Below are 18,036 nucleotides of genomic sequence, written 5' to 3' on the forward strand. Positions count from 1 at the left end.
CAGCTTTATCCACTCACCCACCCCCTCAACCTACCCCCAGGAGAAAAAAACTATTATTCCTGTTCCTTCCCATCCTTTGCTCCCAGAAAATGTCTCGAATCCAAGTTAATTACCAATTTTTGTGGGGTCTACCTCCAAAACGTCTCCAAGAGCTATTCCATTTTCTCCACTCTCACCTTTCTAGTGCGGTCACCACTTTGATTGGATTATCACCATCAGTTCAGTTCAGTCACTCAGTCATTTCCGACTCTTTGCGACCCCATGAATTACAGCACGCTAGGCCTCCCTGTCCATCACCAACTCCCGGAGTTCACTCTGGCTCACCTCCATCGAGTCAGTGATGCCATCCAGCCATCTCATCCTCTGTCATCCCCTTTTCCTCCTGCCCCCAATCCCTCCCAGCATCAGAGTCTTTTCCAATGAGTCAACTCTTCGCATGAGGTGGCCAAAGTACTGGAGTTTCAGCTTTAGCATCAGTCCTTCCAAAGAACACCCAGGACTGATCTCCTTTAGAATGGACTGGTTGGATCTCCTTGCAGTCCAAGGGACTCTCAAGAGTCTTCTCCAACACCACAGTTCAAACACATCAATTCTTCGGCGCTCAGCCTTCTTCACAGTCCAACTCTCACATCCATACATGACCACTGGAAAACCTTAGCCTTGACTATATGGACCTTTGTTGGCAAGTAATGTCTCTGCTTTTTAATATGCTATCTAGGTTGGTCCTAACTTTTCTTCCAAGAAGTAAGCATCTTTTAATTGCATGGCTGCAGTCACCATCTGCAGTGATTTTGGAGCCCCCCAAAATAAAGTCTGACACTGTTTCCACTGTTTCCCCATCTATTTCCCATGAAGTGATGGGACCGGATGCCATAATCTTCGTTTTCTGAATATTGAGCTTTAAGCCAACTTTTTCACTCTCCTCTTTCACTTTCATCAAGAGGCTTTTTAGTTTCTCTTCACTTCTGCCATTATCACCATAGCTTTCTAATTATTGCCTTGAATTCTGCCCATGCCCACCAGGACATAAATCATGTGTCATTTATTTAGTTCATCGTCTCAGCATTGGGTGCTGGGGTTGAAGAGATTCCAGGTAACTTTTGATAGAGACTTCTGAGTACTTAGGGAAGAAGACAGAGTTGTAAAGTCAGCAGGAAGCAGATAGGGAGGAAAAAATTACTAATTGGTAGGCCTTTGACAGACACTGGAAGTACAATGGTAAGTTTACCTTTGGTAAAAATCATATATTTTACCATTTATTAATAAGTAGTTTTTTTTAAAAAACAAATTTAATTGTTATTGATCATACTTCAACTCTTGAATGGCTTTCTCCTGCTCTTGGAACAACCAACTCAAGCCCAGCAGGCCTTAGGTGGTTCCAGAATCCCTGCCTCCCCTCCCCTGGACCACTCTCCCATCTTTCTCTTGGCCTTCATCTCTTCCTGCATCTTTACTACCTCCAAGGTGGAGGCATTCTGTCTCTGGGCTCAGGACCTGCCACCCTTTCACCTAACCATTTTTCTCCAGTCCCAGAATGAATACTCAGCTGTCTTCTCCACATCCTAAATTAGATCGAACACCTCTACTTTTTGTTCCTATGGCCCCTGTATTTCTGTTTTTACAGTGATTTATACACTTCCAATCATTCAGCTGCTGCTGCTGTTAAGTCACTTCAGTCATGTTTGACTCTGCGACCCCATAGATGGCAGCCCACCAGACTCCTCTGTCCCTGGGATTCTCTAGGCAAGAATACTGGAGTGGATTGCCATTTCCTTCTCTAATGCATGCAGGCATGCTGAGTCGCTTCAGTTGTGTCCGACTCTGTGTGACCCCATGGACAGCAGCCCAAGGGATTCTCCAGGCAAGAGTACTGGAGTGAGCTGCCACTGCCTTCTGCAAATCATTCAGCTACTTATTAGTAAAAGGATCGATGAAATATCTGATGGTAAACTCACTGTCCTATTCCCAGGGTCTGTCAAAGGCCTGCCAATTTGTAATTTTTTCCTTTCTGTCTGCTTCCACCAACTTTCTTGGTTTTCTTTCCAGAGTCCTCAAAATGTCTCTATCAGAAGTTACCTAAAATGTCTGTACTCCCAGCACCCAACGCTAAGACTACTAACAGAACAAACGACACATGATTAATAACGTTCCCTTCCTCGCATCCCTTCCCTTCCCAACCTCTTCCTCGGACCCCTAATCCTCCAGATTTCTGCTTCCCTCGACTCCCCCAACCTCCATGCTCTCAGCCCCCATGTGGTGTCCTGGGGTGGCGCCCTGACTCACCTCTGTGAACTGGTGCTGAAGCCACATGCCACTGGTTCAGGCCCTCGGCCCCCTGCTCCATTTGAACTTGGAGTGGGTTGCACATTGACACTGCGCTAGGGTCCAGACCCACATTCGAGCAGAGCTGAGACTTGGCGGCGGGCTGTAGGTCTGATACTACCAGGCCACAATCAGTGTGCCCAGCTTCTGCTTCTCACCGCTTGAGGGCAGGGGGGGGGGTGGGGGGGTGGGGGGGGGGGTGGGGTGGTGGTGCGGGGGGCTGCACAACCCTGCCGCTCTTCAGCCTCGCGCTGATCCTGCCCTAAGGCAGCAGGGTCACTAACAGGAGATCTCAAGACTTTCATTACTTGTGCCTCACGTCTTCGGCAGCCAACCTACCCCACCCGCCTTTCTGAGCATTTCTCTTTGGCCTAAGTGAGGATGGGGACCCCGAGGTTTCAGACTTCGGTCAGGCCATGTTGACTTTATGGAGGGAGGAGGAAAGGAGCCTGGAGAGAACAGCAGGTCAGGGTGTAGGGTGTATGCAGACAGGAGAGCTTCCAGCACCACCCCGCCAGCTTGGGGTTCTTGCCATGAGCTGGATCTCCTCTGCTATAGGCTGGGTACCGATGTCCTTGAGTGTACCAGCTGAAGACTGGGAGCTCTGGGAAACAGAAGTCTTTCTTTTCTATGGTACTTCGGGACTTCCTACTGTGTGTTGGATGCTATCTTTTGGAACTAGGGCTACTTTTGGAACTAGGGCTACAATGACACACAAGACAGAACCAAGTCCTTGCACTCAGGGAATTTTCATCCTAAGTGGGCAGACAGGGGGAGAATATAATAAAATCAGTAGTCAACATAATTTTAGATGGGGGTGAGCACTGCGGAGAAAATAAAACAGGACAAGTGAGCTATTCTGTTTCAGGTGAGCTGAGAACCTAGTGCGTGAAAGGTATCAGACATGGGAAGATTGGAGGAAGATGGAAGAAGGAAGAGCTTGGTAAGCCAGTTGGGCAAGGGTGGGCAGGTGACCTCAGTGATGTGAATAAAGGGGGAGGATGGAATGACATGAGAGCAGAGATGAGCGGGGTGTTGGAGACCATGGAAAGTAGTTTGGATTTTATTCTAAGGGTGATGGGAAACCACTGAAGGACTTTTAAGCAAGAAATTGGTATGATCTAAGTTTTTAAAATAATTATCTGACAGGGACTGACGGTATAGCACGGGGAACTATATTTAGTATCTTGTAATAACCTATCATGGAGAAGGCAATGGCAACTGGGAAAGAATCGGAATGCTGTACACTTGAAACTAACACAACATTGTAAATTAACTCTACCTTGATAAAAAGAAAATAATCCTTCCATTCCTTTGAGGCTTATGGACACCAGATTGAAAGCTAAAAAAGGTCTCCAAGAAAGAGAAGTCACTGTTCAGTGGCCGGGGGGAGGATGGTGGTGACGATCATTAAAGAATATTTTAGCATTTTAAAAGGTGGGACTTGGTAGTAGATTTAAATGGTAAAGGACTGGGAAGAAAAGAGGAATTAACGGTGACCCTTAGATTACCAGGGAAGCAACCAAGTGCTGACTGCACCATTTGGTAATACTGAAAGATAGGAATTTGAGAAGATATAGGGGCTGCTGAGACAAGAATTCCACTTTAGACATGTTGACTTGGAGATGACTTTCCTGGCGACTCAGAGGTAAACAACCCACCTGCCAATGCAGGAGATGAGGGTTCGATCCCTGGGTCAGGAAGATCCCCTGGAGAAGAATATGGCCACCCACTCCAGTATTCTTGCCTGGGAAATCCCATGGACTGAAGAGCCTGGTGGACTACAGCCCATGGGGCTGCAAAAGAGTCAGACATGACTTAGCAACTAAAACAAACAACAAACAAATTAAATATGCTCAGAGAGAGATCGGGGTGTAAATGTAAATTTAGGTGTTGTCAGCATAGAGATGGTGGTTTTAAGGTCATAAGAATGGATGATATCAACTAGGGAGATAATAGTATAGAGCTCAAGTTCCCCGTACACTTAAAATCAGGTATAACAGTGAGGTCATCCAAAGACACTGAGAAATAACCACCAGATAAAGGAAAAGTCAGGAAATTATATTTCCAAAAGCCAAGAGAGGGAATTCCCTGGCAGTCCATTGGTTAGGACTCTGGGCTTCCATTGTAGGGGGCGTGGATTCCACAAGCCATGTGGTGGGAGGGAAAAAAATTTCAAGAGAAACATGGATGTAAAAGAGGAAATGTTAAACTACATTAAATGTTGCTAAGAACCAGGTAAGAGCCTTAGATTTGACAAGGTGGAGATCCTTGGTAACTTTGACAAAAGCAGTTACAGAAGAAATGGAAGCCCTACTGGAGAGGGTAAGAAGGGAACAGGTGCTGATAAGGTAGAGACACTGTCTGGCAAACAACTTTTCCCAAGGAGTCTGAAACTGACATTTAAGCAGAGAGAGGGTTTAATTATAGGAGTGACAATGATAAGGGAAGAATAGACAGGACCCAAGGTACAGATAGACAAGAGAGCTTTTGGTGAGAGCAGGGACTTCTGCTCTATTGTAACAGGTGAGATAATAAGTCTTAAGAATCAGTGTCTTCACTCAGAAGGGTGTGACTGAGCGCAGGCCCTCGAGAAGCAGCGCTCCAGTGCTTCCATAACTGACACCTGCTCAGGTATCAGCTCTGGTATCACCTCTTTATGGGCCTTCTCTGACTCCGATTTGATGCCTCTTCCGGTTACTATACACCTAGTGTTTCTTCTAACATGGCACTTAGAAAATATCTGTGGAATGAATCATATTTGATAAACAGGGTCCATCATTTTTTAACACTTCATTCCTCTATAGGACAAAATTATTTTCATAAACCAAATGTATTAATTAACTTCATGTTAATTTCATATCACTCTGGCTTTGAGATTTGGGATCTCTGATTCAATCTTCCTGATTCTATTAGCAACCAGCACTTGAGAGGATTAGCTCTGTGATTTATGAACAATACATTCATGTCTTTATTTCATCAGCCCCCCTTCCTCCAGGGCAAGGCTTGATAGGACAGAGACAACTCACCCTTCAGTCTTTTAATATAGAACACAGTTTTGTTGTAGACATCTGGAACACCAGGGACTGGAGAGGAAGAGTTACCCTGGGGTCCTGTCTCTTGCCCTCACCTAAAACTACACTCATGGTCTGCTGACTGTCCTAGAGAAACACACCTCAGGCCTGGGAATGACTCAGGGGCAAGCATGCCCCCCTATTTTCCCTCAGCCTGGGTCATTCTGGACTCTAGTCTTGGGTCAGGGACCTGTCCCTTCACCCATCTACCCCACCATCCAAGGTAGTTCTGATTCCTGTGAGTATTCCAAACCCACAAAACAGCATGGTAGCAAGCACTGGGCATTGTTACATTTTCTTTCTTTTCTTTTTATTTTTTTTAACTCAAGGGTCATACTTTATTTAATTGAATCTATCCTTATTATTACTTCAAAATGTAATCAATATAAAGATTAAGATATTTTACATTGGTTTTCATATCATGTCCAAACTGATATGAATACCATACAATACCTCTCTGTGGGACTAGCCTCATTTCAAGTGCGTGATTGTTTTATGGAGCTATGCCTACCTTATTAGATAGTGCAGATCTAGACTAAGAAATACATGCTTATTCAACTCAATAGGGGGATTAGGGAAAAGTTCTAAGAAATATAAAATTTTGTGTGAAGTTTCTATTAAAGAACTTGGCATTGGGAAAAACTGTTTAGAAAAGGAGAGGATAATGAAATATAAACTCTCATTGGTGGAATGGGAAAGGTTTCTTTTTAAGGAAAGGTTGGAAACGGCAACCCACTCCAGTGTTCTTGCCTGGAGAATCTCAGGGACAGGGGAGCCTGGTGGGCTGCTGTCTATGGGATCGCACAGAGTCAGACACGACTGAAGCGACTTAGCAGCAGCAGCTAGAAGTTAGAGTGGAGAAAGACAAAAGTAGTTTTCATTTCTGATATGTATAACTCCTATGCTGTATGTTGGGGTCAGTAAGTTTTACTAGTAAAAATGTGTGTAAATAGAGGGTTTTTTAAATTAATTAATTAAATTGAAGGCTAATTACATTATAGTGTTGTGGTGGTTTTTGCCATACATTCACATGAATCAGCCATGGGTGTACATATGTTCCCCATCCGGACCCTCTCTCCCACCTCCCTCCCCATCCTATCCCTCAGGGTCATCCAGTGCACCAGCCCTAAGCACCCTACCTCATGCACCTAACCTGGACTGGCAATCTATTTCACGTATGATAATATACATGTTTCAATGCTATTCTCTCAAATCATCCCACCCTTGCCTTCTCCCACAGAGTCCAACAGTCTGTTCTTAACATCTCTATCTCTTTTGCTCTCTCTCATATAAGGTCATCCTTACCATCTTTCTAAATTCCATATGTATGCGTTAATATACTGTATTCGTGTTTTTCTTTCTGACTTACTTTGCTCTTTCTAATAGGCTCCAGTTTCATCCACCTCATTAGAACTGATTCAAATGCATTCTTTTTAATAGCTGAGTAATATTCCATTGTGTATATTACCGACAACTTTCCTGTCCATTTGTCTGCTGATGGACATCTAGGTTGCTTCCATGTCCTGGCTATTGTAAACAGTGCTGCAATGAACATTGGGGTACATGTGTCCCTTTCAAATCTGGTTTCCTTGGTGTGTATGCCCAGTAGTGGGATTGCTGGCTCATATGGTAGTTCTATTTCCAGTTTTTAAGGAATCTCCACACTGTTCTCCATAGTGGCTGTACTAGTTTGCATTCCCACGAACAGTGTAAGAGGGTTCCTTTTTCTCTGCACCCTCTCCAGCTTTTATTGTTTGTAGACTTTATGATAACAGCCATTCTAACTGGCGTGAGATGGTACCTCATGGTGGTTTTCGTTTGCATTTCTCCGATAATGAGTGATGCTGAGCATCTTTTCATGTGTTTGTTAGCCATCTGTATGTCTTCTTTGGAGAAGTGTCTGTTTAGTTCTTTGGCCCATTTTTTGATTGGGTCACTTAATTTTCTGGGATTGAGCTGTAGGGGTTGCTTATATATTTTTGAGATTAATTCTTTGTCAGTTGCTTCATTTGCTATTATTTTCTCCATTCTGAAGGCTGTCTTTTCACCTTGCTTATAATTTCCTTTGTTGTGCAAAAGCTTTTAAGTTTAATTAGGTCCCACTTGTTTATTTTTCTTTTATTTCCATTACTCTAGGAGGTGGGTCATAGAGAATCCTGCTGTGATTTATGTCAGAGAGTGTTTTGCCTATGTTTTCCTCTAGGAGTTTTATAGTTTCTGGTCTTACATTTAGATCCTTAATCCATTTTGAGTTTCTTTTTGTGTATGGTGTTAGGAAGTGTTCTGGTTTCATTCTTTTATAAGTGGTTGACCAGTTTTCCCAGCACCACTTGTTAAAGAGATTGTCTTTTCTCCATTGTATATTCTTGCCTCCTTTGTCAAAGGAAAGGTGTCCATAGGTGTGTGGATTTATCTCTGGGCTTTCTATTTTGGTCCGTTGATCTATGTTTCTGTCTTTGCGCCAGTACCATACTGTCTTGATGACTGTTGCTTTGTAGTATAGCCTGAAGTCAGGTGGGTAGATTCCTCCAGTTCCATTCTTCTTTCTCAAGATTGCTTTGATATTCGAGGTTTTTTGTAATTCCATACAAATTGTGAAATTATTTGTTGTAATTCTCCGGAAAAATACCATTGGTAGCTTCATAGAGGATTGCATTGAATCTATAGATTGCTTTGGATAGTATACTCATTTTCACTATATTGATTCTTCTGATCCATGAACATGGTATATTTCTCAATCTATTTGTGTCATCTTTGACTTCTTTCATCAGTGTTTTATAGTTTTCTATATATAGGTCTTCATAGGTCTTTTGTTTCTTTAGGTAGATTTATTCCTAAGTATTTTATTCTTTTCATTGCAATGGTGAATGGAATTGTTTCCTTAATTTCTCTTTCTATTTTCTCATTGTTAGTGTATAGGAATGCAAGGGATTTCTGTGTATTAATTTTATATCCTACAACTTCACTGTATGCATTTATTAACTCTAGTAATTTTCTGGTGGAGTCTTTAGGGTTTTCTATCATGTCATCTGCAAACAGTGAGAGTTTTACTTCTTCTCTTCGAAACCAGATTCTTTTTTTTCCTTTTCTGCTCTGATTGCTCTGGCCAAAACTTCCAAAACTATCTTGAATAGTAGTGGTGAGAGTGGGCATCCTTGTCTTGTTCCTGACTTTAGGAGAAATGGTTTCAATTTTTCACCATTGAGGATAATGTTTGCTGTGGGTTTCTCATATATGGCTTTTATTATGTTGAGGTATGTTCCTCCTATGCCTGCTTTCTGGAGGGTTTTTATCATAAGTGGATGCTGAATTTTGTCAAAGGCTTTCTCTTCATCTGTTGAGATAATCATATGATTTTTATCTTTCAATTTGCTAATGTGGTGTATCACATTGACTGGTTTGCAAATATTGAAGAATCCTTGCGTCCCTGGGATAAAGCCCACTTGGTCATGATGTATGAACTTTTTAATATGTTGTTGGATTCTGTTTGCTAGAATTTTGTGAAGGATTTTTGAATCTATGTTCATCAGTGATATTGGACTGTAGTTTTCTTTTTCTGTGGCATCTCATCTTTGCCTGGTTTTGGTATTAGGGTGATAGTGGCCTCATAGAATGAGTTTGGAAGTTTACCTTCCTCCTCAATTTTCTGGAAGAGTTTGAGTAGGATAGGTGTTAGCTCTTCTCTAAATTTTTGGTAGAATTCAGCTGTGAAGCCATCTGGTTCTGGGCTTTTGTTTGTTGGAAGATTTCTGATTACAGTTTTGAGTTCTGTGCTTGTGATGGGTCTGTTAAGATTTTCCATTTTTTCCTGGTTCAGTTTTGGAAAGTTGTACTTTTCTAAGAATTTGTCTATGTCTTCCAAGTTGTTCATTTTATTGGCATATACTTGCTGATAGTAGTCTCTTATGATCCTTTGTATTTCTGTGTTGTCTGTTGTGATGTCTCCATTTTCATTTCTAATTTTGTTGATTTGATTCTTCTCCCTTTGTTTCTTGATGAGTCTGGCTAATGGTTTGTCTATTTTATCTATCTTCTCGAAAAACCAGCTTTTAGCTTTGTTGATTCTTGCTATGGTCTCTTGTGTTTCTTTTGCATTTATTTATGCCCTGATTTTTGTGATTTCTTTCCTTCTGCTAACCCTGGGGTTCTTTATTTCTTCCTTTTCTAGTTGCTTTAGGTGTAGAGTTGGGTTATTTATTTGATTTTTCTCCTGTTTCTTGAGGTAGGCTTGTATTGCTATGAGCTTTCCCCTTAGCACAGCTTTTACTGAATCCCATAGGTTTTGGCTTGTTTTGTTTTCATTTTCATTCATTTCTGTGCATATTTTGATTTCTTCTGTGATTTGTTGGTTATTCAGAAGTGTTTTGTTTAGCCTCCATGTGTTTGTATTTTTAATAGTTCCCTGCCCCCGTAGTTGACATCTAATCTTACCGCATTTTGATCAGAAAACATGCTTGAGGTGATTTCAATTTTTTTTTTAATTTATCAAGGCTAGATTTCTGGCCTGGGATGTGATCTATCCTGGAGAAGTTTCTCTGTGCACTTGAGAAAAAGGTGAAATTCATTGTTTTAGGGTGAAATGTCCTATAGATATCAAGTAGGTCTAACTGGTTCATTGTATCATTTAAAGTTTGTGTTTCCTTGCTAATTTTCTGTTTAGTTGATCTATCCATAGGTGTGAGGGGGGTATTAAAGTCTCCCACTATTATTGTGTTACTGTTAATTTCCCCTTTTATATTTGTTAGCATTTGCCTTATACATTGCAGTGCTTCTATGTTGGATCATATATATTTATAATTGTTATATCTTCTTCTTGGATTGATCATTATGTAGTGTCCTTCTTTGTCTCTTTTCACAGACTTTATTTCAAAGGCTATTTTATCTGATATGAATATTGCTGCTCCTGCTTTCTTTTGGTCTCCATTTGCGTGAAATATCTTTTTCCAGCCCTTCACTTTCAGTCCGTATGTGTCCCTAGGTTTGAGCTGGGTCTCTTGTAGACAGCATATATAGGGGTCTTGTTTTTGTATCCATTCAGCCAGTCTTTGTCTTTCGGTTGGGGCATTCAACCCATTTACATTTAAGGTAATTATTGATAAGTATGATCCCGTTGTCACTTACTTTGTTGTTTTGGGTTCGAGTTTATAAACCTATTCTGTGTTTCCCGTCTAGAGAAGATCCTTTAGCATTTGTTGAAGAGCTGGTTTGGTGGTGATGAATACTGTTAGCTTTCGCTTGTTTGTAAAGCTATTGATTTCTCCTACATATTTGAATGAGATCCTTGATGGGTACAGTGATCTGGGTTGTAGGTTTTTCTCTTTCATCACTTTAAGTATGTCCTGCTGTTCCCTTGTGACTTGAAGAGTTTCTATGGAAAGATCAGCTGTTATCCTTATGGGGATCCCCTTGTGGGTTATTTGTTGTTTTTCCCTTGCTGCTTTTAATATTTATTCTTTGTGCTTGATCTTTGTTAATTTGATTAATATGTGCCTTGGGGTGTTTTGCCTTGGGTTTATCCTGTTTGGTACTCTCTGGGTTTCTTGGACTTGGGTATCTATTTCTTTCCCCATTTTCGGGAAGTTTTCAACTTTTATCTCCTTAAGTATTTTCTCATGACCTTTCTTTGTGTCTTCTTCTTCTGGAACTCCTATGATTCAAATGTTGGGGCGTTTAACATTGTCCCAGAGGTCTCTGAGGTTGTCCTCATTTCTTTTAATTCTTTTTTCTTTTTTTCTCTCTGCTTCATTTATTTCCACCATTCTATCTTCCACCTCACTTAAACCATCTTCTGCCTCAGTTATTCTACTGTTGGTTCCCTCCAGAGTGCTTTTGATCTCCGTTATTGCATTATTCATTATTGACTGACTTTTTAAAAAATTTCTTCCAGGTCCTTGTTAAACTTTTCTTTCATCCTCTCAAATCCTTGTCTCCAGACTATTTATCTGCAACTTCATTTTGTTTTCAAAATTTTGGATCATTTTTGCTATCATTATTCTGAATTCTTTCTCAGTTAGACTCCCTATCTCCTCCTCTTGTTTGGTTTGGTGGGCTTTTATCATGTTCCTTTACCTGTGGAATATTTCTCTGCCTTTTCATCTTGTTTAGGTTTCTGTATTTGGGGTGGCCTTTCTGTATGCTAGAAGTTTGTGGTTCCTCTTTATTGTGGAGTCTCCTCCCTGTGGTGGGGTTGGACGAGTGGCTTGTTAAGGGTTCCTGGTTAGGGAAGCTTGTGTCGGTGTTCTGGTGGGTGGAGCTGGATCTCTTCTCTCTGGAGTGCAAGGAAGTGTCCAGTAGTGAGTTTTGAGGTGTCTGTGGGTTTGGTGTGACTTTTAGCTGCCTGTATTTTTGTGCTCAGGGTTATATTCCTGTTTGTTGGAGAATTAGCTTAGTATGTCTTACTCTGAAACTTGTTGCTCTTGGGTGGGGCTTAGTTTCAGTGTAGGTATGAAGGCTTTTTGATGAGCTTTTGTCGATTAATGGTCCCTGGAGTCAGGAGTTTTCTGGTGTTCTCAAGTTTTGGATTTAGGCTTCCTGCCTCTGGCATTCAGTCTTATTCCTATAGTAGGCTCAAGACTTCTCTATCCATACAGCACCAATGATAAAACATCTAGGTTAATGGTGAAAAGATTCTCCACAGGGCGGGACTCCCAGAGAGGTTCACAGAGTTACATGAAAAAGAGAAGAGGGAGGACGGAGATAGAGGTGACCGGGAGGCGAGGAGGGGGAATCAAAAGGAGGGAGACCAATGTAGCCTGTGATCAGTTCCCTAAGTTTTCTCCACAGCCCAAAACACCCAAAGAGATTCAGAGAGTTAAGTATAGAAGAGAAGCAGGAGGGAGGAGATAGAGGTGACCTGGGGGAGAAAAAAGAGAGTCAAAGGGGGAGAGAGCGATCAAGTTAGTAATCACACTCCTAAGTAATTGGATTCTTAAAGGTACAGAATTGATAACAAATGCCAAAAAGCAAAGAATAAAAATCTAGAGTAGAGGTTAGACTCTGTAAAATACAATATTTAAAAAATCACAAAAGTTATATAAAAAATATGAAATTTGTTTTATAAATAGGGTCTTTTCTTTTTTCAAGGTAATAGTAGGTTTTAAAAATGAAAATTAAAGGAGTAATAAAGAACTTAAAAATAAAAAATGATAATAGTAAAATATATTTAGGAATTTCTCTGGAACTGTTGCGGGCAGTGTGGTTAGTTCAGTTTCAGATAGTTCCTTGTTCCACCTTATACTCCTTTTCAAGGTCTATAGGTCCTTTCTAATGTAGCCAGTACTAACTACAGGGTTTTAATCTGTTGCACCTGCCACTTCCAAAGCCGTTCCCTCTTCTTTGTTTATTTTGACTTCCTCTGTTCGCAAGTCTCTTCAGTATCTAACTTCTGCCCTGACACAAGGGGGAAAAGGTGGTCATTTATTTAGGCTCACTTGTTCAATTGTGCTGCAGGGAGGGAAGAACACTGCAAAGAAATATCACTGGCATGTGTGGGGAGTTCTCGAAGTGTCTGGGCCACACTGGGTTTGCCCCTGTTCACAGGGTGTGTGCTTTTCCAGTCTACACTGCTCAGGCTCCAGGTTGCTCTGCTGGGGAACTGTCTAAGGGGGGCCCTGGGTTGTGTCTCTTTCCTAGGTCTACACCACTCGGCTCAGGTTCTCGGGTACCCCACAAAGACACAGACTCAGCTGGGCCTGCGTTTTGTGCCCTTCCCAGATCCGAGCAGGTTGGGCTACCAAGTGGTTGAAGAATGCACTCTTCCCAGCTGGATGGTGCATCTTATCACCTCCTCCATCCCAGCCTCTGGGTTTCCTGGGTTTCCTGACAGATGTCAACCGTCCAGGATCCCAGGAAGACTTGGTTAGCAACTGGGAGCCTACTTGCAGTTTGGTAGGGGATGCCGTCTCTGGGTCCGAGTTTGCCCCTTGCCTTCCCACTATGGCTGTTGCTCGCCTGCCTCCCTGCCTCCAGTGGGGGTGGACTGGTCCGCAGCTGGCTAACTCTCCTCTGGCATTCGCTCAGTCCTTTGTTCTGTGAGCGGGCCTGGCAGTGCCTTAGGTTAGAGCTTTTCCTGGGGAAGTTCTCTCTGTCTCTCTCTTTCCCCTTTTTTTTTCCCTCTCTGGGTATCCCATGGTTTGGGTTGCTATCTCATGTTAGCGCCCTCAGATTGCCCTCAGCACAGTCAGGCCTGGTCCCTACCCTAAGCAATGCAGCCATGCCTCCCTGTTCAGCCCCTGCTTGCTGGGCTACTTCTCTGCTGGGAATGCGGTTAGGCACGTAATCTATGGGTTTTATTAATTTCTTTTTTCCTCCCGGTTATGTTGCCCTCTGAGATTCCAAAACTCTCCACAGACCCACCTGTGAGAGGGTTTCCTGGTGTTTGGAAACTTCTCCTCTTTTAAGACTCCCTCCTCGGGACGGGTCTCCATCCCTAACTCTTTTGTCTCTCTTTTATCTTGTGTATTTTGTCCTACCGCCTTTCAAAGACAATGGGCTGCCTTTCTGGGTGCCTGGTGTCCTCTGTCAGTGTTCAGAAGTTGTTTTGTGGTATTTGCTCAGCGTTCAAATGATCTTTCAATGAATATGTGGGGGAGAAACTGGTCTTCCCATCCTATATTTCCACCATCTTATGATTGCCCCTCCCCCGGCCCCCTCACATTGTTTCCTTTTCATCCTTATCTCTCTTAGGGTTTCTGTGGTGGTTTAGTTCACCTGCAATGCAGGAGACCCAGGTTCGATCCCTGGGTCAGGAAGATCCCCTGGAGAAGGAAATGGCAACCCACTCCAGTATTCTTGCCTGGGAAATCCCATGGACAGAGGAACCTGGGGGGCTACAGTCCATGAGGTTGCAAGAATCAGACACGACTTAGCAACTGGACCACCACCACCACTTCTTTCATCATTCAGATTATCACATCGATTTATACATACTGAAGCTCAGAGAAAAGCAGTCCATCAAATCATAGGCAGGTCATTAAAAAGCCATATGCTACTTAATGTCTCCAGAATGTGTTTCTCTGCCAGGAGTATCCTTCCTGCTCGTCATTAGAGCATCTGCAATCTGACTAACTCCTACCTGTCTTGCACCTCCTATAAGGTAGGCTCCCCTGATACTTAGGCTGGGTTAAGCGCCTTCTCTGTGCTCCCATTGCCTTGGATTATCCACATCTTGGCACAAATAACTAATTGCTTTTTTGTTGATGATGCGGTTATTATTTATTTGCTTAAGAGTCTTTCTTTTCTGCCTTCCCCCCTCTCACTGTGAGGCCCACATATACATACTCCATTCTGTTTGCTCTCTCTCCTCTCTTCTACTCAGTGTGGTCCATGGATGACACCAGTTTGCAGACTTAACCAGTCTGCAGAGAGATAGGTACAGGAATTGAGAAAAACATTTATGAACTTTTATAGTAATTTGGCAAGTAATTTCTGTTGATTGAATGTAGTCATGAAAAACTGGGACTTGTTTATGTCCTTTCTTTCACTTTATTTTTCTAGTAATTGATTTTCATTGTATTCTATAAAAGAACCCATCCTTTTAAAAAATATTCATTTATTTATTTAGCTGTGTCAGGTCTTAGTTGGGGCACTCAGGATCTTTGTTGCATCATCACAGGGATCTTTCATTGTGGCTCACAGACTCTCTAGTTGTGCCATGTGGGCTCAGTAGTTGAGGCCTGTGGATTAGTCACTCCAAGAGATGTGGCATCTTCGTTCTCTAGGGATCAAACGTGAGTTTCCTACATTGCAAGGTGGATTCCTAATCACAGGACCAGCAGGGAAGTGCCAAAAGAATGCATTCTTGACTGGTTGGAAAAAAAAAAAAGAAAAGAAATGGTCCTTCATTAGGATAGTTTGAGAAGCACTGGTTTTTGTTTCCCAGAAGCCAGGACAGGTTCTAGTATAAAAGGACACCGAATCAATGCAAAAGTGAATAAAAAGTGAATTCAGTTGTCAAATGTGTCTATCCTAAGGTAATGAAATAGACAGAACTTAGTACTGTGTTAGATTAATGCTGGGGAAGAGAAATGAATCCAAGGAAACTCCCAGGTGTTTACCTTGAGTTCTGGGAGCTTGCTTATGCCATTCCCTAAGATATAGGGAACATTGGAAGGGGAACAGATTCAGGGCATATTTAGAGATGATGAGTTCATTTTTGAACAGGTTGACATTGAGGTTACCTATGAGACCACCAGGCTTCCCTTGTAGCTCAGCTGGTAAAGAATCTGCCTATAATGTAGGAGACCCCGCTTTGACTCCTGGGTTGGGAAGATCCCCTGGAGAAAGGATAGACTACCCATTCCAGTATTCATGGGCTTCCCTGGTGGCTCAAACAGTAAAGAATCTTCCAGCAATGCTGGAGAACTTGAATTCAATCACTGGGTTGGGAAGATCCCCTGGAGGAAGGCATGGCAGCTTACTCCAGTATTCTTGTCTGGAGAATCTCCATGGACAGAGGAGCCTGGTAGGCTACAGTCCATGAGGTTGAAAAGAGTTGGACACAACTGAGCAACTAAGCACAGCACAGCACAGCACATGAGATAGCCAAATAGGGATATTCCGGAGGCAGATAGATATATGGGTCAGATGCTTGGGAAGCAAAGTCTAGGCTGGAGGTTTAGATATCAGAGTTGAAACCATTAGGAGGTATGAGACCACCTTGGAAGATTAATATATCATACTTTCCTGCTGCCTCAACAGCCCCACAGTCTGTGAGCCTCCTACCCAGGAGAAAAGGTGCACAGTGTGAGGAGGCTGGTCCCTGCCACAAGTTCCCCTTCTTGTCCTATCCTGACTGTGACCTAGTAACATCAAGCACACCAGTGAAATCCCTTCATTCCTTTTGCTATGTACATCACCCTGACCCTCAGGGAGGAACTTGCCCACCATCTTCAGTCTCTCCTAGCACCCAGCATGCTTGGTTGAGCTGGCTCCCTTAGTGATCCTCCCACATAGCCCCCTGTTAGGGCATGCCTATCTCTCTCTTCTATAGCCTGTGAGTATGGTAAATCTCTTTGACTTTCATATGCCTCGATGTGGTGTTATTCCATATGCATACTGATCATTTAAAAAAGAAATTAAGAACATAGTTATTTCTTAAACATACTTACAAATCCCGTTCTGCTCACTCTTTTTTTTCAAACTTTAAACTTTTTATTTTGTATTGGGGTGTAGCTAGTACAATACAATCGGTGTTGGAGAAGACTCTTGAGAGACTTTGGACTGCAAGGAGATCCAACCAGTCCATCCTAAAGGAAATCAGTCCTGAATATTCATTAGAAGGACTGATGCTGAAGCTGAATCTCCAGTACTTTGACCACCTGGTGGGAAGAGCTAACTCATTAGAAAAGACCCTGATGCTGGGAAAGATTGTAGGCATGAGAAGAAGGGGATGACAGAAGATGAGATGGTTAGATGGCATCACTGACTCAATGGACATGAGTTTGAGCAAGCTCTGAGAAATGGTAAAGGACAGGGAAGTCTAGCATGCTGCAGCCATGGGGTCGCAAAGAGTCGAACATGACTGAGCAACTGAACAACAACAGCCGATTAACAATGTTGTGGTAGTTTCAGGTGAACAGCGAAGGGACTCAGCCATACATATAATCCCATTCTGCTCTTAATCTGTACAGCATTCTAACAGATACTGCTTGAGCTTATGGTGTAGTGAGGTCCATGACCAGAAAAGGCAAGCCTGGGGAACAGGAAAGCACTGGGCAGAGTAGAAAACAGAGAGCTAGAGACGTCAGTAGTGAACTTGAAAGGTTGTCTGGGAGAGAAGATGAGGCTAGAGCAGAAAATTCGAGTGAGTTTGAAAGTTATAGGCTGGCATTTCATCATAAATTACAGATAGATGCTCTCTCTCTGTTTCCTGACAATGTAAAGAAGATAAGGAGAAAGGCACTAGGATTGCACCAGTTTATAATAGTAAAGGAAATTTGGAAACAACCTAAACATGTACCAACATGAAAATGCATACCTTGGTTACAGTCAAAGAATGGAATTCTATCTTCAGTCAGAATGAATAAAAAAGAATGCCAAGTATCATTATAAACCTCAAACATGTAATCTGACAAATGTAATGTAGCATCCTGGGTTGGATCCTAAAACAGGAAGAGGACATTAATGGGAAAACTGGTGAGGAAATTCCCTAGCAGTTCAGTGGGTAGAAATCCAAGCTGCCACTGCAGTGGGCACAGGTTCAATCCCTGGTTGGGGAACTAAGATACCAAAGCCACAGGGCAACACCAAAACATAAAAATAAACTATATACTACTATTTAGTTTACATAATTGATACTGTTTCAATTATCTCAATAAAACTAGAAAAAAAACTTGGAAGATGAGTACATTTGTGATCACTGTTACTCTATTTCCACCCCCACCCTCACCCCACCCCACCCCCACCAACCTCCCCCCTCCCACGAGGAAGGAGAAAAGACCATAAGGACTTTCTGAATCGTCACATTATATAGCTATAGAGCAGATCTTCATTTCTCAGTAATGTCACCTCACACCTCAGCCCCTGGTTCACAGTAACTTTGTCAAAGTATAAATTTTTAAAGCTTAACTCAGAAGAATAGAAAGATGAACTGAGATTTACATAATTAGGTGGGAAGGAAATATTCAAATAAGTTTGCTAA

At 42.3% G+C, this 18,036-nt stretch overlaps 1 long non-coding RNA gene across 1 annotated transcript in view; it reads left to right on the plus strand.

Moving 5' to 3' along the window:
• Positions 1-2,550: 2,550 nt before the first annotated feature.
• The window catches only part of LOC132657629 (uncharacterized), a 30,469-nt gene continuing 14,983 nt past the window's right edge, over positions 2,551-18,036 (plus strand). Inside the window, exon 1 of the long non-coding RNA XR_009596055.1 lies at positions 2,551-3,265. This is a non-coding gene — a long non-coding RNA (uncharacterized LOC132657629). The remainder of the gene's footprint in view (positions 3,266-18,036) is intronic.

Source organism: Ovis aries, chromosome 13, assembly GCF_016772045.2.
Source record: "Ovis aries strain OAR_USU_Benz2616 breed Rambouillet chromosome 13, ARS-UI_Ramb_v3.0, whole genome shotgun sequence".
NCBI lineage: Eukaryota > Metazoa > Chordata > Mammalia > Artiodactyla > Bovidae > Ovis > Ovis aries.